Source organism: Mastomys coucha, unplaced genomic scaffold, assembly GCF_008632895.1.
Source record: "Mastomys coucha isolate ucsf_1 unplaced genomic scaffold, UCSF_Mcou_1 pScaffold16, whole genome shotgun sequence".
NCBI lineage: Eukaryota > Metazoa > Chordata > Mammalia > Rodentia > Muridae > Mastomys > Mastomys coucha.
Window position 1 is genome coordinate 60669812 of NW_022196898.1, and position 17638 is coordinate 60687449.

A 17638-nucleotide genomic window follows, 5' to 3' on the forward strand; every position below is an offset into this window, starting at 1 on the left:
TATTATTGATACTATGTTGTACTTGCAGACAGGAGCCAAACATGGCTGTCCTCAGGCTCTACACAGCAGCTTACTGAGACAGATGCAGATTCCCATAGCCAAGCACTGGACATAGGTCAGGGATCCTTATGGAAGAGTTAGGGGAAGAATTGAAGAATCTGAATGAGATGGCCACCCCACAGGAAGACCATCAGCATCAAATAATCTGAACTCATGGGAATTTCCAGATACTGAGCAACCAACCAAAGAGTATATACAGGCTGTTCCAAGGCCCCAAACACATATATAGTAAAAGGCCTCCTTATCTGGCCTCAGTGGAAGAGAATGTGCCTAATTCTGATGGCCCAGGGTAGGAAGGCACTGAGGGGGCACCCTCTTAGAGGTGAAGGGGGTGGGTGGTGAAGAAGAACTCTATGAGGGGGAAATTGGAGGGTGGCAGTATTTAGGATGTAAATAAATAAATTTATTCATTAGTAAAAAGATGGGGAAAAGGAATCAATACTATATGATTCTAGTTATTCAGTTATTTGTAAAAGTCAAGCTCACAGAAGTGAGAGATCTAATCTTAATTCGTAGAAACTATATGCAAGAATGCATGTCTGTTGGAGAGTTTTCCATATCAATAAATATTTTGTGACTTATTTTGTCTTGATGCATTGGCGTTCATTTTACATCAAACAAATCAGCATTTACCAGATTCATGGCTTGTATATATGTCAGTTTTTATTTGGGATTTGAATTGTTTTGACTTTACAATTTGAAGGTGGGCCATATCACCTTGTAGATAATTGACTATAGTAAATCCACATAAAGATTTTTGCTTTACATACTTTAAAGTAAATGTTCTTAATTTTGCGTTTTACAAGTTATTACAACTTTTGCTACTGAGCACTGACCTTGTCAATGCTGTTGATTTCTGTCTCTATGTGGGTATGTTGGTGCTGACTTGGTATTTTGTCAATTGTGTGATTTAAAATGGAATTGTACCTTTATTCAATCTGAAATCAACTAAGAAATTATATTCTTTGTAGAGATCTGTGAAAGCATTTCTACAAAGAAAAAACCAGAAGTTAGAAGAATCTTCTCCAGAGTCAATAGTACCTTCTTGTGGTGATTCGATATGAAATTGTTGATTTTGCCTGAGTACTATTTCTCCTATCTAGTAAATGCATCTATCTTGTTACTCCATCCAGTACTGCCAAACTCCACAGATATATTCTCATTCTTTGAGAACCCCAATATGGACTAAAGATCAACTCCCCCAAACTCTCTAGGTCTTCAACCTCAGAATTTGTACTGTGGAGGCATCCAGTCTAGTAATGATCAGTTCCTCACTTCCTAGCCTCTCTAATGTGCATATAGACAACTCAGCCTGTTGGTTGTGTATAAATCTAATGAGTCATTTATTTAATATATATTCATTCTATCAGCTCTGTTCTTCTACAGAACACTGACTGATAAAATGAGTACAGTTTTCATGGTGTTCATCAGCAATTAGCAACTTGTTAACCTCAATTAGCAAGTTATGTACAAGAATTCTGTATTTCATTCTTCAAGCACTTGCTTCTTTCACAGCCCTGATAGGGCATTCAAGTTGAAACAAATCAAATAATTTGCTCTTCCCATCTTTTAAATTTTTGATGGCATTTTGTAGTTAGAATGACAAAAATATAGATTTTTATTAAGAAACATAAAATGCTGCAAGAAAATTATTCTCCCCTCCTTTCCTTGTTAGTCTGTTGTCAACTTGAAACAAGCTAGAGTGATCTAGGAAGAGGAAATCTCACTTGAGAAAGTACCTCTATCAGATTCCTATAGACAAGGCTTTGAGGCATTTCTCTGATTAAGAGTTGATATGGAAGAAACAAGCCCACTGTGTGCAGCGACTCTCATGGGGAGGCGGTGATGGGTGATGTAAGAAATCAGGATCCTCAAGCCAGGAAACAGCATTCCTACTTCTCTTTTGCTTCTCTTCTGCCTGCATCTTCCTGCTTGAGTTCCCATCTTTCCTTCCCCTAATTTTGATACATTTCCTTATATGTTACAATCCTATAAGGAAAGATGCTTTTGGCCATGGTATTTGTTTCACCACAGCAATAGAAATTTAAAGCCGGGAGGTAGTGGTGCACGCCTTTAATCCCAGCACTTGGGAGGCAGAGGCAGGCAGATTTCTGAGTTCAAGGCCAGCCTGGTCTACAGAGTGAGATCCAGGATAGCCAGGGCTACACAGAGAAACCCTGTCTTGAAAAAAAAAATAAAAGAAGAAGAAGAAGAAATTTAAGTAGAACACATACTTTAATCAAAATTATGTTTTGTTTTCTAGGTTTAATACTGAGACTCCCATAAATAATGAAGCAAATGTAGAGAAGTACAGGGGGTTCTCTGTCAGAATTGTAGACACAGGAGCTTTTTTTCCTGTGAAGCTGCTAATGTCTCAACATCTTAGGGCCTGAGTATATCCAACAACTTCAAGATTCCTTTAGCCTTTTAAATTTGTAATTCATCCTCATTACACAAAATATAAATTTCATTACAATTATGAACTAAGATGTCTCCAGTTCACAAAATGTCTCAAATAGAAATTCTAATCATATTCCTGTCTTTGCCTAAGACTTTATTTCATTTTAAGATGCAGTAAATTATAAAAATATACTGTATGTTATAAATGTAACCCTTGGCAGAAGAAAATCTTTGAAGTTCGTGTTTATTCACTAACAGTCTGAATCCATTAGAACACATGAGACATTATTTCCAGTGTAGCTGATTCCTATCAGATTTTAAAGACATGTCTGACATACAGCTATCTCCTGGAAGTGCTTCATGGTGCTAAAATCCAAATGAAACATAAGCACTGACCCTTACTTACTAAGCTAAGTGTTTGAAAGAAAACTATGTCATGTTCTACTTATTTTGAAACAAGAATCAAGTGAAAATCAAAGAAACAACATGTCATGTTCCATAAAATAATCAGCACAAATGTTCATATACATGCCATAAGGTGACATTTTTAAAGTGATACTAGCTAATGTTTTCCATTTTTTAATAAAAATGCCTCAAGCATAAATTTAGATGTAAGAGAGACAAAGGCAGATGCTTGTATAGCCTGAGCTTGGTGTTCTTTGTCTCTTAGGAAGATCAGCTTGTAAGAATAACACTAAATAACCCAAGAGGCTTAAATACAATGAAAGACTTTTCCTAAGAATGGCAGAAATGTTAATGCAGAGAGCTGAGCAGAATCCTTTATGAAATCTCTCAGCTCAGTAGCTATGGCAGTACTTTCACGGGCTTTTAAAATGTTGTGAATGATGTGTGCAGTGTACAGTTCACTGTAGCGAGTATTAAAATATATAGCCTATTTTATACAGGTACAGAAAGACATCTGATGAATAGGAAGTTTACCATTTTTTTATGTCTTCCAATGCCAGTGAGCTATGGAATTGGCAGCCTGGAGACTTGCATTTAAGCGAACTGGTGACCATCCAAGTACGAGCTGCAGGTCAGCTCTTGTGGCTAATAACAAAGATAAAGTGTTAGCATATGTTTTAACAAAATGGTATAAAATGACCAGCATTCAAATATCTGACAATCTTACATGTGCAACAAAAAATAATTAAATCTGATTTGATGCTTTAATAACAGTCATGATTACATTTTATCTCTGAAATAATTCTGTCCCAGTGATAAATGTCTCATTAGCAGTATTTTGTAGTACTAATGCTTTTTTTTTTTTTTTCACAAAAAGCCAATTGAAAACTTCAAATAAACCAGTCATTGTGTTCCATGCTTGTATTTGTAACACTTGGGAAACTTGGGCTGGGGAATCAAGAGTTTAAAACCAGTTTGGGTTTCAAATGAGATTTTGTACTAATACAAATGGATAAATAAATTCAAGATAATTTTGCAAACAACCACAAATAATCACAACTAACATTGTTAAGAAGTAGGAAAAGTAATTACATTAGATTGTATTTAAAAGTCTGATTTTTAAAAAAAGAAATTCAACACGTATTCTATCCTATTAAGCTAAACTCTCCTCCCCCATTTTTCACATTTGATTTCTTAAAAAATTTCCTGCTTCAACACAGGACAATTTCATGCTTGCTTTTCAATTTTCAATAACAATGACAAAATTCCTGAGATCAAGAACTTACATAAAGCAAATGTTTGATTTGGCTCCTACTTTCAAGATCTTTGGGCCCAGACATAACACTTTTTGTCCCCCATAAAGCAGATTATATTCGTGAAACAGTTATATTACAATCTCAAAAATAAAGAAGTAATTGTAAAGAAGAAGGAGGAGGAGGAGGAGGAAGAAGAGGAGGAGAAAGAGGAGGAGGAGAAAGAGGAGGAGGAGAAGAAGAAAAAGAAGAAAGAGACCAGAGCAGTAGGGACAGAAGAAAATGAAACTTTCAATACCAATCTCCTACTGACTCACTTTTTGTTTTCCGGGTCCACTTTCTAAAATTTATACATCTTAATTAGCCTCATAAGCTAAGGATCCCCAAAATAAGCAAGTCATTAAGTCAGAACCCATATGATCCAATTACTTCTTATTTAGACCAATTCTGAACATTCAACCAAAATATTTTTTTCTGCTTTGGGTGCATTACCATCAAATGTGTAAAACTCCTTTAGCTAGCAGATTCACTAGTTGATAACTTGTTGATCTACAGATGCTAATGAACAAGGAAGCAAATTAAGGGAAAAAAACCAACAATGTCAAGTTTTCATTAATGTGGTATTGCTCAGACACAATCTAGAGACCACATAATGCATATGATCATGAAGCTGACTAAGAAATCTGAAGGCAACATAAAGTAGTTGGGATGGGGGGGGTTTGCTTTGCTTTGTTTTATTTTTAACATATGCTTTCTACATCAGAAATGAAAGGTGTAGAGAACTAACCCCATGAGACAAGAGACACGGGAGAAACAAAATGCCTATGCCAGCTTTTGCAAAAGTGACCTCGTATAATTCTCCAAATAAGCACACCAAGAATATATATACACGTCTTCAATGAAGAAGATAAATAAAAGAAACACAAATAAAAATATAATTCATACAAATAAGCATACCTGTGGCTAGAAGGAAGTACACGGTGTTCAAATTTCAGGAAGATTCAAGGCCGTAAGTGCTGGTGCAGGGGATATCCTGGTCTAAATGTAGAAAGAACACTGGTGGTAAACCCAAGAAGCAAAAAATGTGTCTCAGTTAGCATGAGTATGTTTTGGGTCACTGCTTATGGATTAGTTTATTCTCTCTCACCTCTCTTCATTTTATGATCTCAAATATCTGATCACACACCAAAAAATCACCACTAATTCAAAACCACAGTGTCATGTATATATATTGAGGTGCTTAGTCCCTCTTTCTGTATTCAATAATATCCCTCTGAATTATTTTTTTAACCACAGGGAAAAATATTTTTCTTGTCAGATCAAGAATCAGTCAGGCTACCAAGAGTACAGTTTCTGATATTTGTCCTGTGCCATGAGATGGTGTTCTCTAAATCACTTGTGTTGTCAGAGATGCTCTAACCGGTAGAAAACTATATTGATGTTATTAAAATCCCAGCAACCCTCGGGTGCTATCCCTCTGTTCAATCTTTCCCTTGGAATTTGAATATACTCTGTGAACTTTTCCTTTAAAAGCTTGCCAACTTGTAATTTTGTCAGGCCTCATGATATCTGCATTCATTCTTGCCTTCAAAAATATCATTGCATTTCTTTACTGCATGACTTCATTGTTACAACTTAACATCAGTCTCCCATGTCCCTCACTGCCATGATTCTATCTTAAGGGCCTGAAACTGCATTTGGGTTGGCAGGGTCACGTACTAAATGTTTGCTGGGTGAAGAAGCATCACTTCAGGTAACAATATTTCTTTTTTGCAGCTCCAATTTTCTCCTTAGCCAAATATGCCAGGCACAGACATATTGTATGAACCTTTATATCTGTTTTGTGTATAACTGGAGTGAGGGGAGCTTATGACTACTCAGCAGAGTACTACATTACAGATAACATTTGTTGTTAAGCCAGGATTACTCCGATACCTGTATTTGTAAATCCTGTACAACAAGTAAGATGTATTTCTTCAGAGGGTCCTTTCTTAATAGGATTTCAGGCAGCTTTGGGGAGCAGATAAAATAAATTGCTTTTAAACATGTGTGCCTTATCATATTAAATGGAGTTATGAATCAATATCCACTATGTGCTTCAATATGCACCTTGACCATATAATGGAATTAATCCTGGATTAAAAATGAAAAACCTTTTCCCGGTCTTTCCTCCAACCCACTTTCCCTTCAATTCTAGAAAATATGAGCTTTTCAGATGACATATGACTAGAAGAATCTATTATGAGCATCCACTATTTTGCCTGCTCTGAAGTAATTTGGTTCTGCATTAATAACCCTCGCTTCACAATTTCTCATACGCTCAGTTTAAAAGCCTATGTTCTTAAATGAGATTGCTTATTTTATGAAGGAATGTTTGATGACCCAAACTTTCTGTGTTCTGTCATCTGCAATAAAAACTTGGCACAGGACAGAATTCTTCATAGTTCTGGCTTGTTTATCTTCAATGTTTTATCCTGCTTCCTCAGATCTTCAACATTAGTAGTGTAGATGTTTTGGTACCATGAGTTCATGGGCAGGTACCCATGAAATACTGATGCACTCATAACACAACAGAAAGATCAGTAATTTCAACAAATAATTACAGGTTGCTGAAATGATTTTTATAGTACAGTAAAAATTATACATATATGTGTGTGTGTATGTGTGTGTGTGTGTGTGTGTGTGTGTGTGTGTGTGTGTGTGTATGTAACAGAAAAGAGAAAAGAAATTTTAACTTATAAAAGACATTTAACAGATATTTAACAGTAATTTAAATGGTACTTGTGTTTTGAGAAATTACATTCCTGCTCTTGAACAATTGATGAAATAATACTTTGTCAGATCCTGGAGAAAGACATGAGAAGCCCCAAATAACAACAACAACAAAAAGTTACAAGCCTTGGAAGAATTATCCTCCCTATAAGGCCTCTTGAAATCTATTCTGCAAACAAGATAGCTCAGTGGGTAAAGCTATTTTCAACCAAGCCTAACAACCAGACATCCACCATGAGGACTCACATAATGGAATAAAAGAAAGGATCCTACAAGTTTTCCTCAAATCTCCACACATGCACAGTGTCAAGCCCCTCGTTGCTGTCCTTATAAATAAAAAAAGGAACATATGAAAAAAAGTTATAAAAAATTCTAAAACACATTTGTTAAGTATAGAATACATACACTGAATATAAAGTAAGAAAAGTAGAATTGCACATTTTATATGTATCATTATATTTTATGAAGTGACATGACTAATACACTCAACTGATAAGAAGAAACAAGGAGCCCTAAACTCTCAGTGGCCTATGAGATTGCAGAGGAAGACCAGAGTGCTGAGATGGTTAAATTCTTGTGTCTGTAAATGTTACAACCACATTAGAAGCAAGAAACAATATCAATTTTGCATGAATGGTCATCCATTGTGTCATGTAAAGGCAACCCCACAGTGGTCAGTGCCATGATACCTGTGCTTTCTTCAATAATAGGAACTTAAAAGATAATTAGAATCAACAATCCTATTCTAGTCCCCTCCAATGTTAGCACTATACTAGACATTGCGGAGATACTAAAAAAATGGACATTAAGGGAATATAATGAATGATGGAGCAGCAAAGTTACCTTAAGATAAGCTTTCTAGATGAGACAATTGTGCCAATATCTATGACTTATATTTTATTTTCATAAGATATTGTTTTAACAAAATGTTCACTTAACAATAATTTGAAGTAGACACTTGTATTTCAAGTGATAACTCTGAAAAACAAGTAGCTTAGCTAACAGATAGATCAATAATACTGGAGAATTTGGTAAATGAGGTGAAATTAGTTGAAAAGTGATCCAGAGGGCACATGAAGTGAGTCATAGCTCAGTAATTCATTGTATACCATAATGCCAATACAAGCCTGACCCTTGTGACTAAAAATAATAGGTTTCAAACCATTTTGTTTTACTTTAGGACTTTTCCATTAGCTAATTTACTTTCTGAAACCTTAAGATTATAATAGGATGTATTCAGCTTTCCCAATTTAGTTTAGTAGGGATTTCTATTTTGAAGAAATATTCTGGTGAAGACATTAGCCGATGTTGCAAATAAATGAACAAACTGCTTCTTTTCTTTTAGATTTTTAAAATTTTACTTTCAAGACAGGGACTGATTATGTAGCATTGGCTCCCCTGTAATTTTCTATGGAGACCAGACTGGCCTCAAACTTACAAGGATCTGCCTCTCCCTCCAGAGACCTGGGGTTAAAGGCACACAGCACTTCGCCCAGCAGTGGTGGATTCCCTTAGAAGACAAGGACTTTTCAAGAAATTATTGTGTATATGAAAACTGACTAATTGAATCACTACATTTAAATAATTATCCTTAATGGTTGATTAATACCTTGTCTGGTGAAACAATGCATGCACAGTAGATGCCTAGCACGAAATAGAAAATAGAAGGTCCAAGGTGTGTTATTTAAGATGAAAAACAATAGATACAAAAAAAAAAAGGGAAGGAACATGGATTTTCTGAGGATTGTTATATCAATGTCTTAGAGTAGTCTTGCCTCAATTTTAATTTCAGTAAATTCAGTTCGAGGAGGTTAAATACATTTTTTTGTCTATCAGGATTATCTGTTTTTCTTATTGCACTCTTGTCATTTTTAAAAGCAATTGCATGAAGCATCACTTGTTACAGCTCATAGTATAAAAAAATCTGTGTGCTGAAGAACATAAATTCTAATAGAAAAACAGGTGTTTTGTTTTTCTTAATGAGGGGATTATTGAACATTTCTTAGCCTCTAATTTTAAGCCTGTTAACTCTCACACATCTGACTATCCCACACATCTTACTTACTGACAGCCTGCCTATCTCTCACTTATTATTCTATATGTTTATCTCAACCTGAATAGTTTAAATTTATATATTTACTTATCAAAGTCTGCTGTGTTATGGCAGTGTTTTGACTGCTGTTATTTTTGTATTATTTTTCTCCATTTTAGATACTTGGTCATGGCCTAAGCCACTCATTTAGATGGCTAAATAGCTTTAGACTTTTAAAAGAATTCGAAAGTCTTTAACCTATGTAAAACATTATAATTCTATGTGCAACTAATAATGAAAATTGTGTGAACTCTTAAGAAAGGGAGCCTTGAGTGCATCTAGGTAAAGTTAAGTGGGAATCTATTCTTTGTTTGTTCTTGTTTGTTTGTTTGTTTGTTTGTTTTGAGACAGGGTTTCTCTGTATAGCCCTGGCTGTCGTGGAACTCACTCTGTAGACCAGGGTGTTCTTGAACTCAGAAATCTGCCTGCCTCTGCCTCCCAAATGCTGGAATTAAAGGCCTGCACCACCTCTGCCCAGCTAGGGAATCTACTCTCAAAGAGTGAGCTAGAAGTGCTGGAAAACAATTAGTATTTTTGGCTGTGATAAACCTAAATGAAATTATAAAATTGTATTTTGATATTAGTGTTCAGTCAGTAGCTGTTAAAATTGAAACATAAAAGGACTTTCACCTGTTTGTCATGCTTTAAAGTTAACTCACATTAGCAGAAGTATTTTCCTCTTCTATATGAGCTGCAGATTGTACAAAATCTAACACTGATAAATTCATGTCCTCATCTCTATTGCTGAGATAATTAAAGAAAAATTATTCTGTGGAGATTAGAGTACATTTGTTTGCTACTAAACTACCATAATATTAAATAAATATAATCAAATTCATTATTTACAAGGACAAATGGTAGACTTAAGTGATTATATTTTGCACATAATTTCCTGCAGAAGTAAAAACGTTCACAAGTAGAGGGAAATGTTGCTTATATATCATATACACATATGGCTTCTAGTCCTTTGCTTCTTCATATAACACATAGTGGATTTTTTATATACTCAGTAGATGACTTACACACTTATATAGTCAAAACTAACATTTGTGAATGATGTTTGAAAGCATGTTCAAAAAAAGATATTAAAAACACTCAGAAAAAAATAAAACTATCCATTGGATTTTTTCTAAGTGACAGTACAAATGGCATTCATAAGGTATCTATGCTGATATTTTTTCAGTGAATTTAGTGATTTCTTTCTTTAGCAGAATTCAAAATATTTTTGGCTTAAAATAAAGATGCATCTATAACCTCAAAAGAATTTACAGCTACTCTGTTAGAGTTTCCTAATTTTATTTTACATGTGTTTTCTAGTGGATGAAATGTATGTATTAGTAGGGCTCCATATAATAGTTATCCCTATTTACAACCTACATTCCCTGTTGGAATATCATATCTTCCTTCAGCTGAGCAATGAACAGGGAGATATCACCTCCTGCAAAGACAATGCTTGTGGCAGGCAATGGGACTGTTTAAAAATTGTAACTATTCTCAGACATAAATATGTCTATATATTTTTATTAATTTTTTGAGATTATAATTCAATTACAACTTTTGTCACTTTCCTTTCTTCCTTTAAGCACTCTCATTCATACATCCCATCTTCCCTTTAAATCCATACCGCCCCTGTCACTAAGTTTTTTCACTAGCACATACATATAGGTACAAACATATGTATATATTCATATATGCGTGTAAAACACATGTGTATATAATATGTGTATTATTTATGTGTACATATATTTATTGTACATTAACTATATAATTAGTTACTTATGATATATATTAAATATAATTAAGTTATATTATATATGTGTATGTATATTCCTATATGGCTGATCATTTGGACCCAGACAAAGGATTTCAATGTTGTGGCCCTCTTCTCTGGGAAAGACCATATTTCCCAGCTTTCCGCTGCTGCCTATGAGTCTTTACATACATTTGAGGCCCCCTAGGGTTTTCTCTATCCACTCTACAATGTTCATTGATGCTGTCCTTTTTCAGATCACATTGGACAGTCATGTTGAAGAGAATTTATAGATATTATCTCCAGTATTATTAAGAGACCCAATCTACCAACAAACTCCCTGATCCTCTGACTTTTACAATATTTCACCCCCTCTTCCTCAATTTTCCCTGAGTCTTAGGTGCAGGAGTGTTTTGTTGATGTATCCATTAAGAGCAGCCTCTAAATCTGCATTTTGACTGGTTGTGGTTTTCTTTAAAGGACTCTGTCTGCTGTAAAGGAAAGCTTTCCTCATGAGGGGTGAAAAAGCATTCATCTGTGAGTGTAAGGACAAATATGTATATATGGTTATTGTGGATTAAGCTGGCCTTAGTAAATTAGTGGTTGTAGATTCTCTTTAAATAACCTTTACTGCGTTAGCACTGAGTAGTTAAGCAGGTATGTAGTTTTATTAGTCTATTTCCTTTTTTCAAAATTACAGATTTTGCCCTAAAAATATAACTTGAGAACATTTCTCTACAATAACCAAAATGTTCATCTGTAAATATGCATATTTTCAAAATTTTAAAGGATTTATTGAGATGCTAACAATGGAATTTGAATGAGTGGGAACTGTTATTTCTTTTTACCTCATTTGCTTATTTCTCACTTGCCTCTTCCTCTGGACTATGTTCATGTTTCAGTCCTGCTGGGTCTTCTACTAACTTATACATTCTATCTTACTTTCTCTCATTTGGTTAAACTATGTAACGAATCAGGCACAGCTTTGGAAGTTATTGGATGTTATATGCTACCCTTTTGAATGTGTAATTCCAGATGTAACCATGTACTCCATAATGTTATGAATGCAAGTGAAACAATGTGTTTGGTGCAGGCACCAACTACAGACTTTCCAGAAGTGTCGTGGTGTTTTATTTAGTAACAATAGTCTTGGTGAAGGTCCTTCTTCAATAACGGACCCCAAGCTATTTTAATACATTGATTGATAAGTTTTGAGGCATTTACAAGGAATGACACTTAGATATTGGGATAGAGACCATTGACATGAAGACAACAGGCAGGAGCTTTTATCAGCAATAAGCACAGTATTAAATAGTACGCTCATCTTCGACTAAGGGTGCTCAACTTCACTGGCTTAGAAGCCTGTGCAAACATTCTAGTAGACCCAGACCATTGCCTTCTTGTTGGGACTGTGAAGGGTAGGCAATGCGTGAAAAAACTTTAGGTTTCCACTCTGTCAAGTCACAAAGTTTGCAAACGATAGCCTACAAAACAGCCACCAAGGGGCTTGTCCTTTAAAGACTCTAGATGTTTTATTAACATGACATCTTAGTGAATGAAAGTCACATTTGCTCTAGCAAATAATAATCTCTCACAAAATTACTGAGAGTTTGTAAAATATTCTTTAGCTGCTTTGATTTTAGTGCTCATAGGATGAGCACTCATATTTATTTTGTAATGAATAATGATTCTTGAGTCGTTTAAACTATCCACAGCCAGAATTAGACTAAATATCACAGCTGGGTTCAGCTTGTCTTTCAACATCACCAGTAAATTATTTTTCTCTGTCTAATTGCCATGCTGTTGAGGAAAAAAAAAAGTACTGCTGTGTCTCACATCCAAACGAATGCAGGAGAGCTACAGAGATGGAAATCTTCTTGTCCTGTCCTTAATTCAAGAAGAACCTCTGTGCTATCCTATGAGATATAGCTGTACCAGCCTGTTTATCTGCAGTGAAATTTTACCTTCTCAACAAGAGCAGATAATAGACTGCAGCTTCTAACTTTTCAATTTGTCTTTTCATCTTAGAAATTAGGCACTGATTGTGGGAGCAGGGTTATGAGTACATTTGGTATTATTCTGTAAAAAATTTTAATTCAGCAACGCGGCTGCTCTCTTTACATCCAGAAACCTTCTAAGTCTATAAGGTCTGGCTGGAATGCAGACACACCTTTAGTATACACCTTTAATCGCCAAAAATGTAGGTAAAGTTCTTTTGTAGAAGGAAGCACCCACGTTTGAAAGCTATGCCTAATTGAGAGGCAAAGTGTTGAATCAGAGAGAGAACTATTAGAATAGGATGTGCCCAAACTCTTACAAGAGCAAAGAGAAGAGATTCAAGAGAAGAAAAAGCATCACAGAGGAAGAGATGGAAGAAGCAGTTTTATTGGGAGAGTTTTACAGGGACAGGTCTAGATGAGACTGTATGGAGGCTAGAAACTTCCCAGGACTAGACCTAGGTTAACATACTGAGGCAGTAAACCTCTGAGATGACAATTACATCAGGCCTGGGCATCACAGTAGAGATGATCCTCATGGTGAAGTTGTGGGGGAGCAGGCCAAGCACATGAGAACAAGATAGTTGCCCCTTGCTGAGTTCATTGAGTGAGCTAGCCAGAGCAGTATTAGAGAGTTCACCCTGTTGGTGTGGGTATGGGAGAATTGGTGAGCTGACTAACTTAGCTACAATACAGGCCTAATTCTAGGACTTTGAGTTAGGCTAGGTTAACAGAGCACTACCTCATCTGTGAACTGCTAGAGGATGTGAAAGGGCCAAGGCTGCGGATCCAAAGCATCAGGATCACCACGGCACAAAGCATCAATAGGCTGTCTGTGAAAAGTCCCAGTGAGGACCCAAGATTGATAATGTAGAAGAAGCAGAAGGCCTTGAGCTAGGCAAATGTTTCTTTGCAATGACTATTTAGATGTAAACATATCTGAACAAGAGTATACAGTGTGACACACTGGCACAGTACAGCCTCCATGATCTGATTATTTTTAAGTTTTATTTTTTTAATTTTTATTTTAGTTTTCTATCGTCCTTTGGGTAGAAGGTTGCAAGGGTGTAGGGTGGATACAAAGGGACAGGAAAATAAATAATTAGGATTAGAGTGGATAATGTGAAACTCACAAAAAAATCAATAAAGTTAACAAAAATAGAAAGGATGCTATTGGGGAGAGAGGACACAGGGAAGGAGAGAGGACACAGGGAAGAAACAGGGGAGAGAAACCAACAAGAAAGATTTTTGGAAAATGCCTTGATAAAATCTAAATTCTTGTAAGCTAATCAGAAAAATAAATAAGATGTAACTACTAAAAAAGGGTATTCTAGGGGATAATAATACATGATACATATGATATGATAAGATACAATGTAAGAAGACAAAACCTAACACATTGGAACAGGTTATAAAAGAAAAATAGAAAGAAAGAAAGAAAGGAAGAAAGAAAGAAGAAAGAAAGAAAGAGAAAGAAAGAAAACAGAATACAGAACTCTAAGAAAGGGTATAAGAACCAGCCATAAGATTCACACTTATTTATACTTTCAGTAATCCCATAAAAATAGTAAAGTGGAAGACATACAAGATAGATGCTTTATAGGTAAAAAAACAAAAGACAAGGTATACAGATAAAATTTAAAAAATTAAAAACAAACAAAATGTAAACGAAAAGCCCTGGCATAATATTATATGTCAATGGATCTCCAAATATTCTGTTGAGTTTCTTTCCTGTTGTCTGTCTACTTCTGGACATTCAGCCTTCAATCAAGAGTAGATAGAACCTGTAGTGATCACCTTCAGTAGATAGGCATGCCCCCAGTTGAGGAATAGTGCCAGCCTCCCATCTCAAAAATTTTAACCCATTTGTTCCTGTCTAAAGGAAACACAGGGACAAAAAATGGAGCAGAGACTGAAGGAAAGATCATCCAGAGACTGTCCCATCTTGAGATTCATCCCATCTGTAGATACCAAACCTTGACGTCATAGCTGATACCAAGAAGTGTTCCCAGACAAGAGCCTAGTATGGCTCTGAGAGGCTCCGCCAGCATTCGACTAAGACAGATGCGGATACTCACAGCCAATCATCAGACTGAGCCCTGGGACTCCAATGGAAGTTTAGAGGAAGGACTGAAGAATCTTATGGGGATTGCAACCCCATAGGAAGAGCAACAATATCAACTAACCGGACCTCCCCCCTAGAGCTCGCAGGGACTAAATCACCAACCAACACCGGGTATACATGGATGGGTATCTGGCTCCAGCTACATATGTAGCAGAGAATTGCCATATCCGGCATCAAGGGAACCTTGGTCCTATCAAGGCTTGTTGTTCTAGCTTAGGGGAAACCTAAAGGGGTAAGGCAGGAGTGGGTGTGTGGGTCGGGGAGCACATTCTTAGAGGCAAAGGGGAGGGAGGTTGGGATAGTGCTCTTTGCAGAGGGGAGACCTGGATGGGGGACAGCATTTGAAATGTAAATAAACAAGATAACCAAAAAAGAATAGCTTCCCTAGTAAGATTCCCTTGGAGAAAATCAAATTTTCATTTGCAAGTTGTTACCAATTGAAGATTACTTAAGGATTGGTTTGGGGACATTTGCCCTCTATTCTTTTCTGCTCAGTGATGTCTTCTGGTGCATACAGATCTTGTGCATCCTGCCTCAGTGTCTATGTATGTGAGTCATATTGATTTAGAGGGCCTTAATTTCTTGGTGTTCTTAATCTCCTCCAATGTTCAATTTGATCTTAAGCCAAAGCCATGAGATGAAACCCATATCGGTACCTACTTGGCTCAGTGAGAACATGAGTCTAAGACTAGATAGTTCAGGGAGATAGGGTAAAACCACATCTTACTGTTGTTGGTTTTTCTTTAGTGGAATAAAATGACTCTTAATGACATTCTGCTGTACTGACAGGTCAGGGCCAGGTTCAGTCATCACCAAAGAAGATTTCTTTTGCAGAAAATGTTAAATACAGAGACCCACAGCCAGATATTATACATAAAGTGGGAATTGTAACACATATCCCTAAATAGGATGCCTCTATCAAATCCCTCCTGTAGGGCTCAGGGAATCCTACCCAAGAAGAGATCAAAAGGACATTTCTGTCCAAGCTATGATGGAGCTTTAAAGACTAAATGGATAGAGATCATGTAGTCCTTTTCACTCTGGTTGCAGTCCAGTGAGTGGGCAGCAGAAGATGTAACCAAACTGAATCCACCACGGAATACGTAAATGAAGGAATGCAATTCCTCTTCTAAGATAGTGATCACTTAATGAGAAAGTTCACAAGGAAACAGCACAGCATGGAGAGGAGACTACACTTAACAGGGCTCTACAGTCCCCTAACACCTCTATGAGAAAAAACATCTCTTGTTCAGGAAATTATCAACCATACATGGATAGAAATGTCAGCCTTGTCCAAGAGTTTCCATTACGGTAGAACTGTTTGTCTTGTCATAAGATCCATCACATTAATATGAAAAAAATATATCCTGAAGGACACTTTGTATCCATTTTTCCTTCTGATTATAATAGCAACTTAAGCGTCTAGGGACAACCATACAAAAATGCACATATATGCTTTATGAGTGGCCTAGCATCTCATCAATGGCCACAAACTCCTGCTTAGATTCTGCTACCAACTGCTGTCATACTCTGGAAATTCCAGCTGCTCCAACTGAAGTGGGCAGAGGGATAGTGTAGGAAGCCTACACTTTGAGTTTTGATTCATACTTTTATAACTACATGATAGATAAAATTGATGTAATCAACATTTCTATTTATCTAAATAGCAGAAAACAACATATAAAGAGAAGTACTGGGTTCAGAGGCATAGCATTCAGTAGAGCCAAATAATTTTATATCTAAGGCTAGTACAAGATTTGTTTCTATTCCTAGTCAAAAAATATAACAGTTTAGCAGACAATAAATGTTTGAGTTCCCTACCATTAATATGCTTCTATAATATTGTCATCAATCCTACTTTGCAACTTCTTGGTTTGCAGTGTTATGATATCATTCAGAGTGACTGCAGTTTACAGCGATAATACAGAGTCATACAATTTTTGGCTTATATTTCTTCCCAATTTAAATATTTAGCATAAAATCACATTTATATCATTGCTCCAGAATATGTTAAAAATTTATGTTTGTAGGAAAAGGAAAGAATGCAGGAAATAAAATAGTAGATGAGCCATCTTTTGATTATTTATACATGAACAAATGATAGTTTATGTGGTTTTAGTATGATAATCTTCCCTTTTCAGACAACACAATCACTCTTCATTCCTTCACATGAGTACTAACCTCAAAAAATGTATAACATCTTGATTTTCTTCAAGAATAGCAAATGAAGGCACTTGGGAGTAAAGTGAAATGTACTGAGCCAGGTTATAAAGCTACTCTTTGTTATTTGAGTGTAAATATGTAAAGAGAATGACCAAAAGGGAGACTAACAAAAAAGGCAGATTCTGTGTTGACACATTTGACGAAAAGGGGCTTGGATGTGCTGAGTAACATGGCTGGTTGGATTTGTCTTTCAATTACTTCTTTCTGGCAGAATAAAATCATGGACTCCCAGAATCAAGACTAAATATTGGCATGTGCTGGCTTAAATCTGAACTCTAACAGATTGAAGGAGAGAAGAAAAGGGGGCACATAATATAGAATGAACTTTATTGGCTGAAGACCAGACAAGATAGGAATTCTGCTCTTCTCAGGCCTCTACATTACCAGGAAAGAGTCAAAGGCTTCAGAGGCTCTCCTGAGAAGAAATTGTCTCTCCTTGTATAACAGCAAAAATCTTCCTACTTCTTTTATCCTCATTTGTAACAGATAAGACAAGAAGCCTATATCTAATATTCCAACATTTTTATTAAAATGTGAATTTTCCTTTCTTTTTTTTTTTTT

At 36.0% G+C, this 17638-nt stretch overlaps 1 long non-coding RNA gene across 1 annotated transcript in view; it reads right to left on the reverse strand.

The window, feature by feature from the left end:
• Nucleotides 1–3385: 3385 nt before the first annotated feature.
• LOC116093660 overlaps nucleotides 3386–17638 on the reverse strand; it is a 25535-nt gene continuing 11282 nt past the window's right edge. The window contains exons 2-3 of the long non-coding RNA XR_004119780.1: nucleotides 5076–5156; nucleotides 3386–3510 (exon numbers count right to left, since the gene is read on the reverse strand). This is a non-coding gene — a long non-coding RNA (uncharacterized LOC116093660). The remainder of the gene's footprint in view (nucleotides 3511–5075; nucleotides 5157–17638) is intronic.